We start from the raw sequence: 26,031 nt of genomic DNA, 5'->3' as shown, positions 1-26,031 counted from the left end.
TTATTTCTGGTGTTTGTTATACTGCTATGATTGAAGATGAATAGATCGACAGTTTCCCGCAAAAAAAAATCAAAATCAAAAACAAAATAATGAAATTTTCTATGGAAGATTGAAACCCTTTAAGAAGAAAGAAAGTAAAAAAACAAAAACAAAAACAAAATAATGAAATTTTCTAGGGAAGAATGAAACCCTTTAAGAAGAAAGAAAATGAAAAAACTAAAACAAATAAAAAATAATGAAGTTTTCTATGGAAGAATGAAACCCTTTAAGAAAACAAAATATAAAAACTAAAACTAAAACAAAATAGTGGAGTTTTCTACGTAAGAATAAAACCCTTTAAGAAGAAAGAAAATATAAAAACAAAGAGCAAAACAAGCTAATGAAGTTTTGGGAAAATGAAACCTTTTAAGAATAAATAAAATTAAAAAAAACTTCCACACAAGTATGCTCTGAAATTTCACTTTTCTAATATGCCAAAAATAAGCATATACAATGCAATTTTTGCTTATATTATAATTTACACACATGGTGTATCATACTTGCTTGTTTACTACTTACAAACACAAAAATAAAAATATTTTTCTAAGAAGAAATGAAGTATAGTGGCATTGGTACCACCCTTTAAGAAGAAAGGAATTCAAAACAATAATAATGATACAATTTGCACACAATTTACATATAAGTTGCACTTTTTTAGTTCTGTAAGAATAAACATACTATAGTGAATTTTATAAAAAAAATTAAACAAGGAACGGATAAGTGGCATTGATATCATCCTTAAAACGGGAAATGAATTAAAAGCTAAACATAATAAAAAAAGTTTTCTAAGAGAAAATAAATTAGCAACATTGGTATTACTCTTAAGAAGAAATAAAATAAAGAAAAACCTTGCACACAACTTTGCACTGAAATTGCACTTTTTATAATATGCAGCGAATACACATATAATAATGCAACTTTAGCAGTCTAGTATAATTTACACAGATACTGTATTGTACTTCCATGCATATATACAAATAATAATAGAATGTATTAAATTAGCAAAACAATTAGCATTGGTATTACCCTTAAATAATAAAGAAAAAACAAAAATTTCCACACAATTAGCAAAAAATGCACTTTTTATAATATGTACAATTAATATATAAAAGTGAAGTTTGAGTACTCGGATGTAATTTGTACATGTAGTACTTGCATGTATACATTTTCACGCACTGAATATCCGAAAATACACGTAAAGAAATAAAGCTCAACTGAAATTTAAAAATAAAAGCATACACATGCAAAAAACAAAAGTAAACACATGAAAAAAGAGCATACACACCCAAAATCCAGCCCAAGAAGGAAATCGACTGTCCCAAAATAGGTGCCAATTGAATCCAAACAACCCAGTACCACCAGCGAAATGTGACAGAAAAAAATAAAAGCTACACAAATCTTATAGCACAATCCAAGGGTCAGAAAATCGATTGACCACAAAACAAAAATTCAGATGACTGAAATCTAGGTAAAATGGGTTTGCAGCCTCCTTGACTCTGAAGTTATCATTGCAGTTTTCTTTTTGTTGCAACCTTCACGCCAATGGCTGCACCATCGATGTTAACATGGTGTCTTTTGTTTGGTCATGTGATTGCTTGAATTATTTTCTGTATGCTCAGTCCTTATTTACGATTTTTATTTTGAAGACCAAGTTCAACCAGGAGACAATGGATTTTAATCACTGAAGTGAAGTTACCAACATGGCATACAAGGTGGCACAAGATCTGTGAAAATGGTATGCTTGACATAGTAAAGAAGGTACAACACATTCCACATTATTTTTCATCACGGTAGATAGTTCTATTGTTCACATGTTTGTTTAGGCCTCCAGGGCAGTGGATAACACCATCAAGAAGTCTGAAGACATTTTTGGATGAGGGAGTGGGTATCGTTGATCATTATTATCCCTTATTCATTTTGAGAGATTAATCGAGTCTGCTAATGCTGTTGATATTGTAGATATGTTTCAAATTCTTTCGGCATGATGTTAGCAATTTAGAATCCTAGGTTAGTTTGGTGGCATTGGTTTCCGCCTTCATCATGTGTTAATCTAGGCCATGAATGCCAGTTTGTAGCAGTCTCCGCATAAAATCTCAAATCGGAATTATGACGAGCAGCTTCTATTTAGGTACAATAGGTGATGGACATGATAACATGCAGCTATCCCACGTCAAACATGCACTTATGCATGTAAAAAGGGCGACAACAACATGCTACCATCAATGGAAAAAGACACATAAGAACATGCAACCATTACACAACTTATATTTCATAAATATTTTACATTATACGTACACAATGTTGGGGATATCGCTTATCGAGAACTTATCGGTCGACCCATGATAAGGGGTAAATCGACAAGTTTATCGCCATATCGGTTGATTTATCGGCCGATTTATCTTATCGGCCAGACGACGGTAAGCGATAAATCGGTCAATTTATCAGAATATCGGAAGATATCTTGAACAGTGTACATACATCAATCAAATATTCATTTTTTCTACTTCATCGAAATATTTATCAAACTATTCCCACAACAACGTGCGGAGTATTATCTAGTTTTCATAATCGATTGTGACTTAAACAATTCTCAGCACATGGCCACCTTAGAATTAATTGAACACGGGTACGAGGATGATCTTCGGCCGGTGGATTATGACCTGCGGCATTACTGGCACCAAGAATACTGGAGCCGCCTGGCACACCGGATTACTCAGCTCTGCCGGCCGGAACGCCGCGGCGTGGGGTTGTGTATTTTGGGTAGCTCTGGCTGCTGATGTCGACGTAGTGGTGATCAAAGAAGCCGTGTCATTTGCCGAGCCTGCCGTCAACAAAGGCGACGACGCTATCCGGCGTGCGAGAGCAGGGGCGAGCGGCGGCTTGGAGGGCGCCGTGCCAGCCGTCGACGTCTCGCACAACGGATTCGGCGAAGTCATGATCCGCGGCAAGAGAGAGGGAGCGGGAGCGGCCAGGCCCTGGGAGGGCCGCCCGTCGACGTCGGCTGGCTTCGCCGGCAATAGAGCCGGCGACGTCGCGCTACGCCGCATGGGAGCTGGTTTTCCGAGGGCCTGGGAGGTCGGCGACGGGGCGGCGGTGGCGTCGCGGAACAGGTAGACCCGGAACCGGCGCGTGTTCTTGTCGTTGAACAGCCGGACCTGCAGATCCCGGTAGAGCAGCATGTCCAGCATGTCCCGCAGGTCCTCGTCCGTGTCCACGTCGCAGAGCGAGTCCAGCCCCTCGCCGGAGTAGCAGTACTTGACAGAGAAGTCGGAGAAGCCCGCGCGCGCCGCCAGCAGGTCGCGGAAGCCCCTCGTCGCGAGACGACGTTGAGGAGCAGGTGCTCACCGTCGACGTACCTCGGCGGCCGACCCTGGGCGCGCTCGATCCTCCCGCCGTAGCTAACCATGAGCTTCACGCGGCGCTGCTGGTCGATTGCCATGCTCTGTGCCGTTCTTCTAGCGAACGGGATTCCAATGATCCGGTGGTGGAGCTAGACTGGAGGGGGGCGTCAAACTTATATCGGTTCACCTTTTGCCCCTTCGAGCGAGAGACGGACCCGGACTCATGACCGAACGAGGGTGGCAATAGGATAGTTTTCCTCAACTAGGACAGAACAGAACGAGGAAGGCCCGCCCGATGCGCAAGCGGTGGCGACTTCCGGCGATGACTTCAGGTCCGATGATTGGCGTGATGCCGTCCTCTCCCTCTCCCTTCTTCCGGCGATCTCCTCCCCCTGTCCCTTGTTTTCTTCTTCCCTTTCTCTCATACTGCTTCTGCTTGTTGGATCGTGCTCCCACATCGCACTTGGCGGCGCGACACCGACCCCGTTCTTCCTCTCTTCTCCGCCCTCCTCCCCTGTTTCCTTTTGCTTCTTCCACTCTCCGTTCCAGTCTCTGCTCTGATCTACCTCCCTGGCACATCTCAGCTCATTGTAAACGCACGTTCTCTCCCTTTGTAAACGCATCTCAGCTCATTGTATCGTTGTCCTTTTTTCATTTGCGGGAAGGATAAATTTCATTGATCAAGAGGGTTCATTACGTATTTACATTCAGCATTGCTCAGTGCCATAACAACATCCGGACCAGCTCTAAGACACACAGCCGTGCGCTGATGTATCGCTGCCCTTGTCAACCCACATCGTCGTCAGCTGCATCATTATTATCATCGACTGCAACAGGTAAAAAGATGAAATTAAGGCATGTGATTCGTGCAGTAAAATAACACAGATGCAAAATTGTTTACTTGAATTTTACAGGGTCTAATTTAGTTTAAAATCAATCACGGAAGGAATGATCGATATGGACAAAAGCGCCAAGGTTGCGAGCTGAGGAGGCAACCCTGTGAGCATCGCTCCTAGCTTTGTACTACAATGACTTCTGATGAATAGAACGAAAGAAGATTAGACGGTCCACCTCATCCCAGATCAAGTTAAAGGGAACTCGACAGCCCGAATGCAAGGAGTAGTGCTTACTTTCATAACTCTACTAGTATAGTTAAGTTTACCGCCAACCATCCTGTTTACTGAATACCTATATAAGCCTGGTTGTGGTAGGGTTCGAGTATTCTGCAATGTCCCAGTTCTGCCGTCATGGACAGAATTGAATACATAATAATATTCATATGAAATGCTCATATTCAACCGAAATGTGCAAGAACTAGATATCAAAATCACCCCAAAAAATATGTACTTCTAGAGAAACCTGGCACACGAATATAATAAATCTAGCCAAAAGTAAAGGAACTGAATACGGCCAGTAAGATCCACGGGCCAGACAAGACTGATTCATACAAGCCGTGTTAGCAGTCTGAAGACGTAGTTCCACATGAATGAGAGCTCTTTTGGTTCCTAGCAGAACATAAGGATTAGAAGGTCCTGCCTGCTTGCTCTAGTTTAGTGAAAACTAGCACACGTTGCATCCCCGGAGTCAGTGTCTCATTGCTCGCCTTCACCCGGAGGGTTCTTCATCAGTTCCCTAGCCTTCCTGCATGAATTCATGAAACGTCAGCTAAAAGGTCCTCAACATTCATCCAATAACTACATGATTATCCGTTCTGAAAAAAAAAGAACTACGATTCCTCTTCCTAGGGATAACATCGTAGGTCCCTAAAAGTTACTGATGGCACTTCACAAAAGAGCTTCTCATCATCACTATTTAATAGATGAGAAGCAGAAGCAGAGTTTACCGATGTAAAAAAAACGTGGAAAGAATTGCACCAGTGGCACATAACTGCTTCTAACAACAGTAGAAATATGTTCCCAACCTAAAACCATACTATCATTCGGAAGACACTCAAAAGAGATAAGCATGTAAGAAAGTGGGCTTATCGTAGTTCACCCTCAATTTTGGCATTCCCAGGATCCAAATTTTGTGCGTCCAAGAGAGCATCACAGGCTTGTTTATACTCCTGGGTGCAAAGCAAATCAAAGAGCGTGACCAAACTGCAATATCAATATGAATTATGAAATACTCCCTCCATTAATAAATAGAAGATGTTCTAACTTTTTTCTGAATCAGATGTATATATACAAGTTTTAGTGTGTTTGTTTACTCATTTCAGTCGGTATGTAATACTCCCTCAGTCCGAAATTACTCATCGCGAAAATGGATGTATCTAGATGTATTTTACTTCTAGATACATCCATTTTTATTCATTTCCGCAACAAGTAGTTCGGGACGGAAGGAGTATATATTGAAATATCCAAAACATTTTATATTTGTGAACGGAGGGACTAGGTCATCTGTGAACACAGTGGCAAGCTAGACGTACCTTGAGTAGCATGTGAGCTGCACCTTGACGGTAGCAAGCTTTTGCCCAATCAGGTCGCAGCATTCTGCACATGAGAGCATCTGACAAAGCACCTTCACCATCATCCGTGAGCAGTTTGCAAAGACTTCTGTTTGCATACAGTGTTACACTCTCTGCATGCTCTATTGCCTACACTCAAAATAAGATGTCATGCAAATATTATTCTCAACTTAAAACGATAACATGCAAAACTTTTATTTTAATGGTCGTTATGGACTTCACACATGCAAACAGCTACTCCCTCCATTCCTAAATATAAGTCTTTTTAGAGATTCCACTATGGACTACATATGGAGCAAAATCAGTGAATATACACTCTAAAATATGTCTATATGCACCCGTATGTAGTTTGTGAAGGAATTGATGAAGCGTCTCAATCTCCAATATGGAGACCCGCATGTGTATATGTTGATTGTGGTGTCTCGTACAACCGTGCCACGCACGTTAGGGAATACATCGAGGGAAAAGAGAGAGAGAGATCCTCACGCTAGGGAGTTACAGGAGGTTGAGGAGATAAGATACAACTCAAAGGAATAAACCTCTTGGCTCCTAACAACCGAGCCGTGACTAGATAACTATGATTAACACTCTCCCTTAATCAAAACTTACTTAAGTTAAGATTATGTTTAAACTCCTCAAATAGTCTTGAGGGTAATGCCTTTGTGAAACCGTCTGCAACTTGATCTCTAGAGGGCACAAACCGAATTTCCAATTCCCTGTTAGCAACTCTCTCTCTAACAAAATGATAATCTATTTCGATATGCTTGGTTCTTGCATGAAACACGGGATTAGCTGATAAATAGGTAGCACCAAGATTATCACACCACAGACATGGAGTTTTGGTATTCTGTATCCCGAGTTCTCTTAGCACCATTTTTACCCAAAGAATCTCTGTTGTTGCATTTGCTAATGCTTTGTACTCTGCTTCTGTACTGGATCTAGAAACTGTGGCTTGTTTCCTTACACACCATGAAACTAGATTAGGACCAAAGAACACTGCAAAGCCACCAGTTGATCGTCTATCATCCAAACATCCTGCCCAGTTAGAATCTGAGAATGCACTAACAAGAGTAGATGATGATCTGCTGAATGTCAGTCCAACATTTAAGGTGTTTTTCACATATCTCAATATACGTTTAGCAGCAGTCCAGTGTGCTGTAGTAGGTGCATGCAGAAACTGACAGACTTTATTAACAGTAAAAGCAATATCAGGCATGGTGAGTGTCGGTGTCAAAACCGGCGGATCTCGGGTAGGGGGTCCCGAACTGTGCGTCTAAGGCAGATGGTAACAGGAGGCAGGGAACACGATGTTTTTCCCAGGTTCGGGCCCTCTTGATGGAGGTAAAACCCTACGTCCTGCTTGATTAATATTGATGATATGGGTAGTACAAGAGTAGATCTACCACGAGATCAGAGAGGCTAAACCCTAGAAGCTAGCCTATGGTATGATTGTATGTTGTCCTACGGACTAAAACCCTCCGGTTTATATAGACACCGGAGGGGGCTAGGGTTACACAAGGTCGGTTACAAAGGAGGAGATGTACATATCCGTATTGCCTGGCTTGCCCTCCACGCCAAGTAGAGTCCCATCCGGACCATAGACGAAGTCTTCAATCTTGTATCTTCATAGTCCAACAGTCCGGCCAAAGGATATAGTCCGCTTGTCCAGATACCCCCTAATCCAGGACTCCCTCAGTAGCCCCTGAACCAAGCTTCAATGACGATGAGTCTGGCGCGCAGTGTTGTCTTTGGCATTGCAAGGCGGGTTCTTCTCCAATTTTCAAGTGTTCGTAAGCAGTGTCCGGCTCCATAAATGTTGAACCTCTTGGCTTCTGTGCCCAGTAAGGGCTATCTCCCACGCGTCGAATGAATACGAGGCGCCAGGGCGTTTTTACATTCGCCCCCCTAGCCAGATAAATAAATTGTCTATTAAAGGGATGGGGATTCTTAGATCCGATCCATACCATCCTCCCCCAGCGAGAATCCATCAGAGCGCGTTTCGGAAAGATCCATTCCAGCATGGCCGACCTCCGCAGCTCCTCCTCCTGCCCCCGTAGCCCTAAGCCCGGTGATTGGGAGAGGTGTTCAGTCCCGCACAGTCGATTAGTTGAACTGCAAACTAAGGGATTTCTCCCTCCGGCGTATATGGTGCCCGTTCGAGCCGGGCTTGCCACCTACAATGGTGGGGAGCAAGCGGAGAGCTTTCCCTGTCCCTCCATGGGGGAACGGGTTTGCCTTGTTCCTTATTTACTAAGGGGACTCGGATTTCCAATTCATCCGTTTCTCTGTGGGCTCCTGGAGTTCTACGGCCTCCAATTACACAATCTCACCCCTGCCTCCATTTTACATATCGCCGGCTATGTTGCTCTATGCGAGTTGTTCCTGGGCTGCGAGGCTCACTTCGAGCTGTGGAAAAGGCTATTTTGCCTCGTCCCTCGCACACAGAGGAGATCACTTTATCAAGTGGGCAGAGCCGAGATATGGCGCATCGCCGATACCGGATACCTGTCCGGTACCCCAAAGAAGTCGTCCAAAGACTGGCCTTCAGAATGGTTTCATATGGAGGACGTTCCCCTTCCGGACCCTATTCGGCGGGGTCTTCCTGAGTTCAACAATGCTCCTCTGAAGAAGCGCCAAAGTTGGTGCCCACGGAGCCCCCAGGCGGAAGACAACGGAGAAGTCCTCTATCTGATGAACTGGATCAAAGCACTGGCTCAGTCAGGATTGACAATAATCGAAGTTATGTCGATTTGCATAATGCGGGGAGTGCAGCCACTTCAATATCGTGGGCACCCCTTGTGGTGTTATAACGGGGCGGATGACGCCACCGGCTGCGGGAGTAAGGGTCCGGACAACGCTGCCGCTCTAGCGAAAATTCTGTCCGAACTGTTCAAGGGTGAGGAAGAGGAGTTCACCCGCATCAAGCCACGGGATGGATTCTCCATGTACAATCCTCCAAGCTGGGTAAGTTATATCTCCCTGCTTCCATTTTTCTCGCATTCTTTGTCGTAAGTATTCACCTTGCCACTTTGCGGCGGGAACTGTGAAAAGCCATAAAGGAGGTCAGCAGCCCCTCACCACAACTAGAGGACCCTGACCGGGCCCTCGACTCTGGACTTGAAGAAGATTCGATTATATTCGTGGAGCTGATAGACCGGCAGTTCTATCAGTTAAGCTGCGATGATGCCATGGTGGCCATTACAGCCGACTATCCCGGACTGCTCCCTGTATCGCAAGTAAGAAAAACCAAAAATCCCAACTCCAAAACTAGGATCCCCTTTTAGGAACTTCACCCACCATATACACATGGCATCTTTTACAGGGAAGGCATTCGGGACGCCCTGCCGAACCCGCATCAACTCGCCAACAAGAGGCACCGAGGACGGGTAGGCCAAAAAGGAAGGCGGTCAGGACGGAGATGCCGGCGCAAAGGTATAAGAAAAACACCGCTCCGTGGTTGTCGTGTTTCTCGAAATGTAATGAAGCCCGTGTTTCTTTAACAGAAAAAACGCTCGCCGGAATATGTCCGGCGATGTTGCCAATCACGCTTCCATCAGTCGGGCGCCAGGACCGGACATGGAGGCAGAAGCCGATATGGGGCAGGCGCCGGATAATCCCCCTACAGAGGATGCAGATAGATTATCCGCTACAAACTCAGAAGTGGAAAGCGCCATGAATCATAGGCGCCGCCGGGCCGTACTCCGTGACGCTTGTTTCTCACCAGAGACGTTTGACGCCTTCAATTCTGGAGAGGCGTACCTCCGTGCTGCTTAAGATGGTCTAGCCAGAGCCACGGATCAGTATGTAAAGGATGTACAGGTGAGTAAATCTGACGATTTATATGTATCAGTAGCCCCTGAGACTTGAAACAGTTAGGAGAACTGATTTAAGGATCATCCTTATTGTGCAGGTTCTTACAGAGAAGAATACTAGGCTGTCACAGGAGTTAGAGTAATGTAAGACCCAACTACGGGCTGCTGTGGCCGCCTTGCAGGAACCGAAAAAGTCGCATGCTGGTAACATTTACTTTAAAGAATGGTGGTACCATATAACGTGCGGCATGGCTGCAGATCTAACAACAGATGTTGCAGATGAATCCGGAGAGAATCCGGAGGACCAGCATGTTATGCGACAGCTAGAGGCTGGCAAACGCGTGCTGACTGAAGTTAGGCGGGAGAAAACAATCTCCAAGACGCCAATATTAAGATGAACGTGGAACTAAAAGACGTTCGGGGCCAGCTTGCAGACTCCGAGAAGGAGAATAAGCAGCTTCGACGCGGCATTTTCAGTAAGTGCTTGAATGAATCCTTTTGAAGGAGTTCAGCGAAGAAGCCGACTAACAGCGTTATGTCTGTAGGTTGCTGACGGGTCGTCCTGCGGAGGAAATGCCCGGGTCTGCGGGTGATCTTCTGTCTGAGCTGTCACATCTGCACGAACAAGTTCGGCAGGTGATGCAGGGTTTTGCCCAGGCCTTGTGGCCGCCCGTCTCCCTGCTAGAGGGCGTTGCCGAGCTTGCGGAGAAGCTCAAGGGAGCACGGCAGCGCTTCCGATTGTGGAAGATATCAGCCTGCCGACAGGGTGCCAGAGAAGCCTGGGCCGTGGTGAAGACGCGGTATACCAAGGCAGACCCAAATCACATGGCCGAGGTCGGACCTGTGGGGCCCGACGGGAAAGAGATCCCTGTTAGCTTAGTTTATGGGCAAGTAGAATTAGCCACAAAGTATTCTCAACAGGATTGTAAGCTAGACCGCCTATTGGATGGTATAGAAGAGGAATTTAGTCAGTTTGCATGACTATGTAATTAAAGTGACATGTATAATGCCTTCTAGCCGGATTGTAGATCATTTGTCGTTGCGGACCTTTTCGCTTCAACCTCCGGGCCCAATAGTCCGGAGTGTATCCAAACACCCGCTCAGTTATATAAGAACCGAGGTATGCGTGGAGACCAGGCGTAGGGGTCATTAGTGCTTTATCATACAAGTGCCCAACTAGTTATGTTATATTACATGGGTAGTAAGAAACATCTTCTAGGGAGAATAGTTTCGTTAAGGGTTCCTTTCCCTAGGTAAGCATGCCCTAAAGTGCATGTCCGGACTGCGATAGGAAACACAGGAAAAACATCTGGGGGCAGGTATGGATAATAAATAAAAATCATCTTTTGTTCACTGACCGAATATTCCCTTAAGAACGCTAGCTTTCGGCTTCACCCAGTCTGAGGTACACATCCGGCTGACTCGGCAGTAACAATCGCAGAGGTGCTCCACTTATGCCCTAGCCGAATTAACGAGAACGTAGGGCATAAATACAAGAGCCAGGCAACCCAGCTTGGCCAAAACTTAAGTCATATCGATGCATATAATGGTGAAAAAAGGTACATGCGGAAGTATAACACATGTGTGGGGCATGAGGCCCAGATAAATAATTTAATCTTCTGTGAAAGAAGCCCCCAGGTATGAAGAGTGCGGCTAGCGCATCTGTAATGTGCAAGCGAGGCACAAGGTGACCCTTGAAGGCCTAGAGAAATAATAAAAGAAAGAAAGAAAGAGAAACAAGACAGATAATGTATATGCAGAAAATGGACAAAGGGAGGGGACTAACATAGAGTCCGGTGCTAGGCGTAGAATCTTCGGAGGCTGACCGCGTTCCATGGGTTCGACTCGAGTCGACTAGTCGATGCATCCCGCAGTCGGTACGCTCCACCGGTCAGAACTTGGTCAATAATGAAGGGACCTTCCCATTTGGGCTCGAGCTTGTTCTTTTTCTTATCCGGTAGGCGTAGAACTAGGTCGCCAACGTTATAAGTTTTGGCCCGTACTTCTCTACTTTGGTATCTGCGAGCCTGTTGCTGATAAAATGCAGAACGGGCCTTAGCTACGTCATGCTACTCCTCCAGGGTGTCCAAACTGTCCTGCCGATCGAGCTCGGCTTCTCTTTCTTCGTACATGCGCACTCGAGGTGAGTCATGAATTATGTCACAGGGCAAGACTGCCTCTGCGCCGTACACCATAAAGAAGGGTGTATATCCGGTACTACGATTCGCTGTGGTCCGCAGCCCCCGAGTATGGAGTTGAGCTCCTCTACCCAGTGCGTGTTAGACTCCGTTAAGGAGCACACTAATCTGGGTTTAATGCCGCTCATTATAAGACTGTTTGCTCTCTCGACTTGATCGTTGGTTTGTGGATGATAGACTGAAGCATAATCGAGCTTGATGCCCATTTTGCTGCACCAGAGTTTTACCTCATCGGCCGTGAAGTTCGTGCCATTATCAGTGATGATGCTGTGGGGGACGCCATAACGGTGTACAACCCCGGATATGAAGTCTATCACAGGTCCGGATTCAGCTGTTTTAACAGTTTTGGCCTCTATCCATTTGGTGAATTTATCCACCATGACCAATAAGTATTTTTTCTTGTGGGTTCCCCCTTTAAGGGGTCCAACCATGTCAAGCCCCCAGACCGCAAAGGGCCATGTAATGGGGATTGTTTCGAGGGCGGTGGGTGGCATGTGGCTTTGATTTGCAAAGAGCTGGCAACCGGCGCAGCGTTGGACCAAGTCCTGTGCATTTGCCCGGGCCGTTGGCCAATAGAATCCTGTACGAAAGGCCTTGCTTACAAGAGCCCGGGCTGCGGCGTGATGACCGCCGAGTCCGGCGTGAATTTCTGCCAAAAGATTCCGCCCTTCCTCGTCGGAGATGCACCTTTGAAGGACTCCGGTAGTGCTTTTTTTGTACAATTCTCCCTCATGGACCTTGTAGGCCTTGGATCACCACACTATGCAGCGTGCCTCATATTGGTCCTCCGGAAGTTCCTGTCTAGTTAGGTAGGCCAAGAATGGTTCTGTCCATGGGGCAATAATGGCCATTATTTCGTGGGCTGAAAGTGTTATTTCGGCGGCAGAGCCTCCGATTGTGTCAGAGAGTTCGGTATCAGGTATTTTGGCCGGGTCCAGACTATTGTTACCGGTGTCCCCTTCCCATACTACGGATGGCTTGAACAGCCTTTCCAAAAATATGTTGAGGGGGACCGCATCACGTTTTGCGCCGATGCGGGCGAGGATATCCGCCGCCTAATTGTTTTCCTGAGCCACATGGTGAAATTCGAGCCCCTCGAACCGAGCTGACATTTTTAGGATGGCGTTTCGATAGGCCGCCATTTTCGGATTCTTGGCGTCAAAGTCTCCATTTATTTGGGATATTGCGAGGTTTGAATCCCCACGCACCTCCAGGCGTTGAATGCCCCTGGAGACTGCCATCCGAAGACCATGCAACAGAGCTTCGTATTCGGCTGCATTGTTGGAGTCTGTATACAATATTTGCAATACGTACTGAATGGTATCTCCGGTTGGGGACGTCAGGACGACGCCAGCCCCTAGACTAGCCAGCATTTTAGAACCGTCGAAGTGCATGATCCAATTGGAGTATGCGTCGTACTCTTTAGGGAGTTCGGCCTCCGTCCATTCGGCGACGAAGTCAGCCAATACTTGCGACTTAATGGCCCGTCGAGGTTTGTATGTTATGTCAAACGGGAGGAGCTCAATGGCCCATTTAGCAATCCGACCCGTAGCATCGCGGTTGTTTATAATATCATTAAGTGGCACTTCCGAGGCTACTGTAATCGAACACTCTTGAAAGTAGTGTCGCAGCTTCCGGGATGCCATGAATACCGCATAGGCTATCTTTTGATAATGTGGGTACCATGATTTGCATGGAGTGAGGACAGTGGATACATAGTATACCGGCTTTTGAAGAGGGAATATATGTCCGGCAACTTCTCGTTCGACAACGAGTACTGCGCTTACAACTTGATGAGTTGCCGCAATGTACAACAACATTGGTTCGCCGATGTTTGGCGCGACCAAGATTGGGTTGGTTGCCAAAATGGCCTTTATTTCTTCCAATCCGGCTGTGGCCACGTCCGTCCACTCGAAGTGTTCGATGCGCCGAAGGAGGCGATAAAGGGGTAAAGCCTTTTCTCCTAAGCGGCAGATAAAGCGGCTTAGAGCCGCCATGCATCTAGTTAACTTCTGGATTTGTTTGAGGTCTGTTGGGGTAGCCAACTGTGACAAAGCTCGGATTTTGGCCGGATTAGCTTCAATACCTCTACTGGAGACAATGAAACCTAGGAGCTTTCCGGCTGGTACACCGAAAACGCATTTTTCCGGATTGAGCTTGATGTCGTACGTTCGGAGGTTGTCTAATGTGAGCCTCAAGTCGTCTATCAAAGAGTCGACATGTTTGGTTTTGATGACCACATCGTCTACGTATGCCTCTACTGTTTTCCCGATTTGTTTCTCCAGACATGTCTGAATCATGCGCTGATATGTTGCGCCGACGTTTTTGAGCCCAAAAGGCATTGTGTTAAAGCAGAAGGGACCGTATGGTGTGCTGAATGCCGTTGCGGCTTGGTCGGACTCTGCCATGTTGATTTGGTGGTAACCGGAGTATGCGTCGAGGAAACACAATGACGCGTGTCCTGCGGTAGCATCAATGATTTGATCGATGTGTGGGAGGGGGAAGGGATCCTTTGGGCAGGCTTTATTGAGGTCTTTGAAATCGACACAAAGGCGCCAGGATTTGTCCTTCTTTGGTACCATTACCAGGTGTGCTAGCCAGTCCGGGTGTTTTATTTCTCTGATGAATCCAGCCTCCAATAACTTGGCTAGTTCCTCTCCCATGGCCTGTCTCTTAGGTTCGGAGAAACGCCAAAGAGCTTGCTTGACCGGCTTGAATCCCTTTAGGATATTGAGGCTATGCTCGGCCAGCCTGCGTGGGATTCCTGGCATGTCTGAGGGATGCCAGGCGAATATGTCCCAGTTCTCGCGTAGGAACTCTCGTAGTGCGGCGTCCACAGCGGGGTTTAACTGTGCCCCGATGGAGGATGTTTTTGTAGGGTCCGTTGGGTGGACTTGGAATTTGACTATTTCATCCGCTGGTTTAAAAGAGCTGGACTTGGATCTCTTGTCGAGTATCACGTCGTCCCTGTCCACTGTGGAGCGTAGCGTGGTTAAATCCTCGGCCGAGAGGGCTTCAGATAATGCTTCGAGGGCCAATGCAGCTGTTTTGTTTTCGGCGTGGAGTGCTATGTTCGGATCGCTGGCGAGAGTGATGATTCTGTTGGGCCCGGGCATTTTGAGCTTCATGTACCCGTAATGGGGTACGGCTTGGAAGATTGTGAATGCCTCCCATCCTAAAAGAGCGTGATAACCACTGCTGAACGGGGCCACTTGGAATGTAATTTCTTCGGACCTGTAATTATCCGACGTGCCGAATACCACATCTAGTGTGATTTTCCCAACACAGCGTTTTTTCCGACTGGGGATGATTCCTCTAAAGGTTGTGCTACTTTGCTCAATGCGGTTCCAGTCTATTTCCATCTTTTGAAGAGTTTCCTCATAGATGAGGTTTAATCCGCTGCCGCCGTCCATGAGTACTTTGGTGAGTCGAAAGCCGTCCACGGTTGGACTGAGGACTAGTGCGGCTGGTGCTCGGGCTGTTCAGAATTTAGGTTCGTCACTGGCATTGAAGGTAATAGCCGTGTCACTCCATGGATTTATTGCTGCTACGTGGCAGATTTCGGCCATGCTGCGGAGTGTTCGCTTGCGCTTATTATTTGACGCGAAGGTCTCAAAGACTGTTAACACCGTATTATTATCCACGGGATGGTGCTCTGTGGTATTTGGGAGAAGAAGATCCTCACCACTTTTGGCCACCTGTTGGAGTATCCAACATGCTCTAAGGCTGTGCGTTGGTATTGTATCCGTTGTACTATGAATTTTGCAGAGTCCGTTGAGCCATCCCTCCAGTACCGTTCCATACCCTATAGAGGGTTTTTGCTTTTTGGTAGTTGAGTCAGGTGTATTGTGATAATGCACCCTTGTATTTCGGACTGGGTTTGAATTCAGGGCCGGATTATCCCAAAAGTTTGTTTTGGTTTTCCAGGCACTTTCCATCGCACAGTACTTTCGTACTATGGATGCCAAGTCAGCGAGGCGTGTTATCTCACGGCGATTTATGGCATTAAGGATTCCCTTGTCCGTGCAATTATTGCAGAAAAATAGGATTGCGTCTTCCTCGCGACAGTCCTTAACCTTGTTCATCGCAAGGAGGAATCTGGTCCAATAGTGATGTACTGTTTCCTGGGGCTCTTGCCTGATGTGGGAAAGATCGGTTATGTTTGGGTGGGTGGAATTGAATCCGAACCCTTACCCGATCTGGGATCCAGGGGCTGAGGAGTTTCCAATTTTGGAAGTTCCAGTTCCGGGGTGTTACCCGATAATCTTGGCCCGCTGCTTGACTCTAAGTTCAGGGATTGGATGTTGTCCTCCCGCGAACGGGCGTCCGGCTCGGAGAGCTCGGGAATCCAGACATAGTTGGTCATCAAGATAGAGGAAAGGTTGCCGCATTGTTCCTCCACCACTGCAATATGATGGGTGACCGGTGGAGAGTTAATCTTCCTTTGATCGGGTTTAAGCCCAACCCGATCATAGTCCGTAGCGACTCCCAAGGCGGCGATGCGATCCAAGAGCTCGTTTAAGGAGGCGAGCTCCATTGGATCCATTTGTTCGGCGAGTGCCGATTTGACGTGGAGGCTGTTTTCGATGACCCGAGAAGTCATCGTCGGCGCGGCGGCCGAACAGGCGGTCATGATGAAACCACCTAGCCGGAGAGTTTGGCCGACAGCCAAAGCTCCCCCAACAGTAGTACCGTCTTTAAAGACGAGACGAGACATCCTTCCTTCTGGCGACGGCACAGAGGAACTCTCAATGAAAGCACCAATGTCGGTGTCAAAACCGGCGGATCTCGGGTAGGGGGTCCCGAACTGTGCGTCTAAGGCGGATGGTAACAGGAGGCAGGGAACACGATGTTTTTCCCAGGTTCGGGCCCTCTTGATGGAGGTAAAACCCTACGTCCTGCTTGATTAATATTGATGATATGGGTAGTACAAGAGTAGATCTACCACGAGATCAGAGAGGCTAAACCCTAGAAGCTAGCCTATGGTATGATTGTATGTTGTCCTGTGGACTAAAACCCTCCGGTTTATATAGACACCGGAGGGGGCTAGGGTTACACAAGGTCGGTTACAAAGGAGGAGGTGTACATATCCGTATTGCCTAGCTTGCCCTCCATGCCAAGTAGAGTCCCATCCGGACACGAGACGAAGTCTTCAATCTTGTATCTTCATAGTCCAATAGTCCGGCCAAAGGATATAGTCCGGTTGTCCGGATACCCCCTAATCCAGGACTCCCTCAATGAGAGTCAAATATTGAAGTGCACCTACCACACTCCTATAGTTTGTGCCATCTTCTTGACTTAAAGGATCACCTTCTGCAAGAGACAACTTTTCTGTACTTGACAATGGAGTTGATGATGGCTTACAATTTTGCATCCCAACTTTAGTCAAAAGATCAGTTGCATATTTTTCCTGAGACAAATGAAGACCACCCTGTGTGTTTCTCTTAACTTCTATACCAACGAAGAAGTTCAAATCTCCTAAGTCCTTAAGAGAAAACTCTGATTGTAAGTCTTTCAGTAAAGCTGTGACTGCATCATTGGAGGAACCGGTAACAATAATATCATCAACATAAATAAGCACAAATATAGATGTGTGTGACTTATTATAGATGAACAATGATGTATCTAACTTAGAAGGAACAAAGCCAAGTTGTTGCAGTTTGGAACTTAAACGAGAATACCATGCCCTGGGAGCCTGCTTCAATCCATAGAGAGACTTGTCAAGCCTGCATACATGAAATGGTGCATTTTTGTCCTCAAACCCAGGAGGTTGTTTCATATACACTTCCTCTTCCAGAACACCGTGAAGAAACGCATTCTGCACATCTAGCTGTCGCAGACTCCATCCTCGTGACACAGCAACAGAGAGAACAATACGAATTGTAGCAGCTTTAACAACAGGACTAAACGTGTCCTCATAGTCTATTCCATACCTCTGCTTGAAACCCTTTGCAACAAGTCTTGCTTTATAGCGATCTATGGTACCATCAGACTTTCTTTTTATTCTAAACACCCATTTGCAGTCAATCAGATTGTTACCTTGTTGAGATGGAACCAAGCGCCAAGTCATGTTCCTATGAAGTGCCTGAAATTCCTCTTCCATAGCCTTTTTCCACTTTGGGTCTGAAAGTGCCTCATGAAACGTGCGAGGTTCACCTCATGAGCAAGACAAGCCATATTTAACTTTATAATTAGTAGGTTGAATTACCCCTGCACGAAGGCGGGTACGCAGTGGAGTTAACGCTGGCGCACGTGACGGAGTAGGTGAAGCAGAAGATCCCGACTCCTGTTCCTGGACAGGGGATCCCAAGGCTGTGTTCTCTTCTGCAGACCCCATAGGATTTTCTGTGTCTAAACCGGGCGGTGGTGAAGGCAGATACGACGCAGTGGATCCTGACAGCGCAGCAGAACTGTTGTGGGATCCCGTGCCGATTGCTGCTCCACCCGATGAGCGCAGGGGATCTAGTGGGCCCCGCCTCCTGACGTAGCAGCGGGGTTCGGCCGAAAAGCGCGTGACAGCGGGAACCTCACAAGGAGTCGTGTCGAGCGCCGGTTCATGCGAGGGATGCACGCGCGAGGGCGACCCAGCAGGGGGGCGCATCGTGATCGTGGGTTGGTGCAGTTGGGCACCTGATGGGAATCCGCCTGCGCTGTCCTCCTGACGCGGCGACAATCCCGAGGATGAGTTGTCCCCGCTCCGTAGGCACATGAGATATGGGCCATTGGGAGCATTCTGTATATCATTTGCACTCAATTTTTTTTCTCCTGCTTCCACATCGGACCCTGCAACATGTGAAGACTCCAAAATACGGTCAGGAGAGTTAGTCAGATGGTCATTAAAATTATCATCCCCATGAACACCGGACAACTGAGGTGGAAGAAGTAGAATTTATTTGCGAAGGAGGGCACCGGCATTTGGATGAAGATGTGCAAACGGGAAAACAGTTTCATCGAACACAACATCACGAGAAACATATACTCTTCCTGTAGGAATATCAAGACACTTAACACCCTTATATCGAGGACTATAACCAAGAAACACGCATTGCTTGGAGCGAAACATGAGCTTGCGTTTATTGTAGGGACGGAGGTTGGGCCAACATGCGCAACCAAACACATGAAGTGAGGAATAATCTGGTCTAGTATGAACAAGACGTTGCATAGGTGTTTCATTATCGATGACACGGCTAGGCAACATGTTAATGAGATGAAACGCCGTAAGGAAAGCCTCATCCCAAAATTTTAGGGGCATGGAGGCACCGGCAAGAAGAGCCAAGACAACTTCAACAATATACCTATGTTTGCGCTCGGCAGACCCGTTCTGTTGATGTGCATGAGGGCAAGACACATGGTGAGAAATGCCTAATTTTTGGGAAAATGAGTTTAGTTTCTCATACTCACCACCCCAATCAGATTGGACGGCGAGAATCTTACTATCAAATTGCCGTTCAACAAGTGCTTGAAAGTTTTGGAAGACTTGAAACACATCGGATCGTTTCTTAAGAAAATAGATCCAAGTGAATTTACTGTAATCATCGATGAAACTAACATAGTAATCATGTCTACCAACAGAAGTGGGGGCAGGAACCCATACATCAGAAAAAATAAGTTGCAAAGGTTTGGAGAAACACTAGTTGATACAGGATAGGGCAATTGATGAGCTTTTGCCCTTTGACATGAATCACATATAGTTTCAGAACTACGCTCACCAACACAAGGGAGCTTATTATTTCTAAGCATTTGTTGAACAATAACAAAGGATGGATGTCCTAATCGAGCATGCCACCGTTCCGACGGAAGTTTGATGACACCATAGACTTGTTTATTGAAGCTTCTAAATTGAGGAATCAATGGATATAGTCTGTGCACACATCTACCTCGATAGAGAACTCTCCTCGTGGCCTGATCCTTGATCAAAAAGAAGTAAGCGTGAAATTCTAGAAATACTTTGTTATCAATAGCAATGTGATGCACAGAAAGAAGATTCTTTGATGTGTCGGGACAATGCAAAATATTTCTAAGATGAATATCATGATGCGGGGTTTTGACAATTGAATGACCAACATGACATATCTCCATACCTTCTCCATTGGCGTTGTGAACTTGATCTTGACCCCGGTACTGTTCGGCCATGGTGACCTTCTCGATCTCATGTGTGATGTGATTGGTAGCCCCGGAGTCAACGTACCAATTTGTGTCTAGCCCATAGGAGGTGTCCGCGGCTGCTGCAACTTTTTTCCTTTGGGAATTGTTCTCAGCATAGCGATAATCACAGTCCTTGGCGATATGGTTAGTCTTTTTTGCAGATTTGACACTTATTTTCATATTCATCATACCCCTGAAAGACGCGTCCTCGATTGTTGTTGTAGAGAGGACGCCGATTTTTGTTGTAGTTGTTGCTGCCGCCACCATTGTTGTAGTTGTTGCCACCGCCGCCACCAAAGTGGCCGCCGCAGCTGCCACCATAGTAGCCGCCACCACCGTGGCCATGGCCACCATTGTAGTGGCCGCCGCCATAGCTTCTGCTGTTTCCGCCTCCATGCTGTCTGCCTCCTCCTCTGGACGAGCCACGTGAAGCAGATCGGGAAGCACCACAGCGCCCTCGAGAGGCTGCCATGGTAGTGGATTTGAAGGACTCAGCGTCGGTACCATGGAACATCTCTGAAAGTGCAACTATCCCTAGGTGGTTTTGGTAATTCATAACAACATATAGCTCATTGAGCTAATGCAAGATGACTATTTCAGGAAAGCTCAATGATTGGCATGGCATGCATGTGAAAGTGGAACCCTCAAAATGCTAAGGACAAAGGATTGGCTCAAGCTCAAAAGCTCAAGACTCTTCATTTTATATTTTAGTGATCCAAGATCACATTGAGTCTTTAGGAAAAGCCAATACTATCAAGGAGGGATGAGGTGTTGCTTAATGATCCTCTTGCTTCATGTGCTTAATGATATGCTCCAAAATCCTCAGCTACTTTCCCACTTCCACATATGACCTAAACCCAAAGCCAAACTCGGTCCTACCGATTCTTTCTATCCGGCGCCACCGAGTTTCACTTGTCATAAGCCACTGCCAAACCCTAGCAATTCGGTTCTACCGATAGGGATCTCGGTCTCACCGAGATGGGATTGCAGACTCTCTGTTTCCCTTTCGTAACTTTTCGGTCTCACCGAAAGAGCGAATCGGTCCCACCGAGATTGCAGTGTAAACTCTTTGTTTCCTTTTTGTAACTTTTCGGTCTCACCGAAAGAGCAAATCGGTCCCACCGAGTTTGCCTGACCAACTCTCTGGTTAGCTTATTACCAAACTTGGTCTCACCGAGTTTATGTAATCGGTCTCACCGAGATTATGTTATGCCCAAACCCTAACCATATCGGTCCTACCGAGTTGCATGTTAGTCCCACCGAAAATCTCTAACGGTCACTAGGTTTACCTTTTCGGTCCGACCGAGTTTGTTGATTCGGTCCCACCGAGATTGGAAAACTGTGTGTAACGGTTGGATTTTGTGTGGAGGCTATATATACCCCTCCACCTCCTCTTCATTCGTGGAGAGAGCCATCAGAACACATACACAATTCCAACTCATATGTTCTGAGAGAGAACCACCTACTCATATGTTGAGACCAAGATATTCCATTCCTACCATATGAATCTTGATCTCTAGCCTTCCCCAAGTTGCTTTCCACTCAAACCTTCTTTCCACCAGATCCAAATCCTATGAGAGAGAGTTGTGTGTTGGGGAGACTATCATTTGAAGCACAAGAGCAAGGAGTTCATTACCTACACACCATTTGTTACTTCTTGGAGAGTGGTGTCTCCTACATTGGCTAGGTGTTACTTGGGAGCCTCCGACAAGATTGTGGAGTTGAACCAAGGAGTTTGTAAGGGCAAGGAGATCGCCTACTTCGTGAAGATCTACCGCTAGTGAGGCAAGTCCTTCGTGGGTGATGGCCATGGTGGGATAGGCAAGGTTGCTTCTTCGTGGACCCTTCGTGGGTGGTTGCTTCTTCGTGGACCCTTCATGGGTGGAGCCCTCCGTGGACTCGTGCAACCATTACCCTTCGTGGGTGGAGCCCTCCGTGGACTCGCGCAACCGTTACCCTTCGTGGGTTGAAGTCTCCATCAACGTGGATGTAGGATAGCACCACCTATCCGAACCACGGGAAAAACATCCGTGTCTCCAATTGCGTTTGAATTCTCCAAAGCCTTCCCTTTACATTCTTGCAAGTTGCATGCTTTACTTTCCGCTGCCAATATACTCTTTGCATGCTTGCTTGAATTGTGTGATGATTGCTTGACTTGTCCTACAATAGCTAAAATCTGCCAAGAACTAAAATTGGGAAAAGGTTAAGTTTTTATTTGGTCAAGTAGTCTAATCACCCCCCCTCTAGACATACTTTCGATCCTACAATCTCCATGCGCTGATCGAAGTTGGAGACCATACTGAAGAGGTCATCGGTGGTGAGCGGATCGGTGCGGACATCTAAGGCAGAAACTATGAGTTGATACTCCATGTCTAGTCCTCCAATAATGAAGGAGATGAGTTCATCCTCATCGATGGGTTTTCCTGCAGCGACAAGTTCATCGGCCAAGGATCGCATATAGCCAAAGTATGAGCCAGCCGATTGAGTGCCTTTCTGGGCATTGGTGAGATTAGTTCTGATGTTGTTGACTCGTGATCTGGATTGGGAGGAAAACATGCGAACTATGGCTGCCCACAGCGCATGAGATTCCTCATGGGAGGCTACTTGGATAAGGACTTCACGAGAGAGATTGTTAAGGAGGAACGCAAGAACTTGCTGATCCTCCCGATGCCAGGCTGCATATGCGGGATTGATGATGGTTTGGTCTTTGCCATCGTCTTTTTTGTGGTGATGGTTTGGGATGGCTTGGGGTGGTTTGATCAAGGTACCCGTACATGCCCGCAGCTTTGATCTGCGATAGCACTAGGGATTTCCATAGCACGAAGTTCGTGCGGGTGAGTTTTTCTGAAACCTGCGAGGCGAGGGCAGGGGAGGAAGATGAGGAGGACGCCATGGTAAGGGAAGGTGGATAGCTAGATGAGGTGGAGAGCAAGGGCTCTGATACCATGAAGGAATTGATGAAGCGTCTCGATCTCCAATATGGAGACCCGCATGTGTATATATTGATTGTGGTGTCTCGTACAACTGTGCCACACACGTCAGGGAATACATCGAGGGAAAAGAGAGAGAGAGAGATCCTCACGCTAGGGAGTTACAGGAGGTTGAGGAGATAAGATACAACTCAAAGGAATAAACCTCTTGGCTCCTAACAACCGAGCCATGACTAGATAACTATGATTAATAGTTTGTAGTGGAATCTCTAAAAGAGTTATATTTAGGAATGCAGGAAGTAGAAAACTGTCTAAAATTACTACTCACTCGGTAAGACATTAATACCGCAGAAGATGGAACACATTCTCTTACTAGTTACTAGACATATTGGCTTGTTGTACGATCAATCTGGATAGAGCTGAATCATTTGATACACTGTTGTGAACTTACTGATTATCGGGATGTAAGACAACAGTGAAGTTTGATGATGGAATCTTCTTTCATTCTGCCCCAAATTGTAAGATGCATGAATTTTAGCACATTCTCAATATGCTGGCTTCAGATCATAACCATTTCGGATTGCCCTTGGTTAGATCATCATAATTTTAGTTGATCTATAATCAAATAAATGGTTCTCTCATGAAATCATTATGTCCCAGTCCCACTGATCATTACTCCTTCCAGTACACAAAAAAGGGATGTCCCGAGTCAAACTTTGATGAACACCATTAACAAAACTTTGACCAACAACACTGTTTAGAATATTCAAATTGGGTTGAAAATCATGTGCAAAGATTTGTGTAGAGAAGTACTGTCAGAATATTATAATTTTTAGGGCAGTTGCACATACCATCGCAACAGAATTAGTAGTCAAAATTTTATTTTCAAGACCATGTCAATGCATCCCCTAAAAAAGACCATGTCAATGTACAAAACGCCATTTTTTCAGGAATTAGAGGGAATATTAATTATCTTTACCAATCAAAGTTTCATATTTACTATTAGGAAAGGAGTTAGATATCTTCAACCGGTTCCCTGTATTATAAATATAATGCAAGAGGTGTACCAAATCATAAACTTTGTTGCCATCTTATAGTCCTTCTGCTTGAATGCCTTATCAGCATGTGACTTGAACAAACTTTTTCTTCTTTCAAGGTGCTGTTGCTCCTAGATAACAAATAAATGAAACATGAATTGAATATTTTGAATTTTGGAATAATCATCATTTAGTATGATTTGTTTACCATAAAAAACATGCAGCAACTTTGTGTTCAACATTCTTCTTAGTTTGTATATCGGTGGCCTTTAATTTACCATCGAGTGCTGACACTAAAGTTAGAACAATGTCAGTCTACCTTGATACCAAGCATTCTAGTAGGAAACATGGGAACATCAGTGGAGATCAATGTGTTTCTTCTTTCACGAAACAATCAAGTTGAAATCATTATGTCCTTGTTAGTTAGGTACGTCATGGGATAACAACACAACAACAAAAGCCTTTAGTCCCAAACAAGTTGGGGGAGGCTAGAGCTGAAACTCATGGTTCTGGCACGTGGATGGCTAACTTCCATGCACCCCTGTCCATAGCTAGTTCATTGCTGATATTCTAGTCCTTTAGATCTCTTTTTACAGACTCCTTCCATGTCAAGTTTGGACTACCCCGACCTCTCTTCACATTAAATATATACATCAAATACAGAACTTGCCCAAGAAACAACTAGCCATAAGATAAACGAGTGCAACATAGAACTAGTATGTCAGTTGCTAAAATATGTTGAGGGTCTCTCCCTCTTTTCAAAAAAACTTCTAAAATATACTACTCTTTGACCAAGATACTAATGAATACAACACACCCTGAACATGATGCTGGTGTACTTCACAACTGTGGCATGAAATTCATGATTATGAGCCTAGTTCAAGCATTCTTGTACAAGCAAGCATTTAACTATTCTACAGCATTACAAGATTTTCTTAATACTCGGCACAGAGATAAGTTTACGACAGTTAACATAAATATAACCAGAGTACAATCTACATGTAAATATCAGTACAACAGTTGCCTTATCGTAGGAGTCGATCTTATCAGGTATAACCGTGTAAGTTGTTTGTACTTTTCAACCTTGGAATCAAAGGACTCTTTTACTCAATAATTTGTAATCCCTCTATAAACTAATGTAAGACCTTTTAGATCACTACTTTAGGATTTTCTAACCAGAGGGAGTACTAATTACCCATCACGAAAACCAGATTTTGTTAGGATTTTCTACTCATTACCATCCAGGGTTTTTTTCATATTATGTTCTGTTACCAAATTGATAGTGAACAATAAATATGGTTCATGATGTCTATTGGTCAGCAGCCCTCTTATATTAAAGTTGGTAGTTTGTTCCATAGTTCAAAAAGGCGCGCCTACGCAAGCGCTTAAGCACGCCTAGGCTCTAGGCGGTAGCAAAACGCCTAGCGCTTAATGTGCGCATAATTATGCTTAAGCGTGCACTTTTGTCAAAATCAAGGCACTAGTAAAACGCACAATTAATGCAGAGCGCATTTTTTAACTTTGGTTTGTTCTCAGATAGTCAGCACCAACAACTTGTTTTTTAATGATTTTCTCTTGAGGTGCAATGCATAATCATAGTACACATTGAATACTGTAGCACAAAAATATGATGGATTAGCTTTCAAATAATATTCAGTATGCAGGCAGCATAAGAACAGAAAATAACATACAATTGACTTCTTTTCTTCAATCTTTGCATGAGAAATTACTCCTTCAATACTCCAGTTTGGGACATTTGGAATTGGAGAAGTCACAGGAAACAACATTTCAACCTCTTCCATGTAATCACATATCGCAGCAAGCTCTACTGGCAACCTACCCAACTGGACAACAAAAGGAAAAATAACTTACATTTTGTCAAACAATTAACTGCTCCATTCAAGAAAAAAAAACCATAGAGGCCTCTTTTGGTTCATAGGATAGGATTATCATAGGAATAGGAATCTTGTAGGAAATGAGATGACATGTATCTCAAATCCTATGAGTAGGAATAGGAAACAAGATGTCATTTGGTTGACACCAAAGAAATTTTTCCATTGAG

General features: G+C 45.4%; 1 long non-coding RNA gene and 1 pseudogene across 1 annotated transcript; both read right to left on the bottom strand.

Annotated features, from left to right (window-relative positions):
* Positions 1-2,514: 2,514 nt before the first annotated feature.
* Positions 2,515-3,862, bottom strand: LOC125548065 (annotated as a pseudogene).
* Positions 3,863-5,365: 1,503 nt separating this feature from the next.
* Positions 5,366-25,809, bottom strand: LOC125548064. Its single transcript, XR_007300887.1, has 4 exons — positions 25,661-25,809; positions 24,000-24,100; positions 5,809-5,976; positions 5,366-5,445 (listed from the first exon to the last, which is right to left on the bottom strand). It is a non-coding gene; the product is annotated as an uncharacterized LOC125548064 (long non-coding RNA).
* Between the last annotated feature and the right edge of the window lie 222 nt (positions 25,810-26,031).

This window comes from Triticum urartu, chromosome 3 (assembly GCF_003073215.2).
Source record: "Triticum urartu cultivar G1812 chromosome 3, Tu2.1, whole genome shotgun sequence".
Classification (NCBI taxonomy): Eukaryota; Viridiplantae; Streptophyta; class Magnoliopsida; order Poales; family Poaceae; genus Triticum; species Triticum urartu.
The sequence above is the reverse complement of the archived record's forward strand: the minus strand, read 5'-3'. Positions and strand labels throughout refer to the sequence as shown.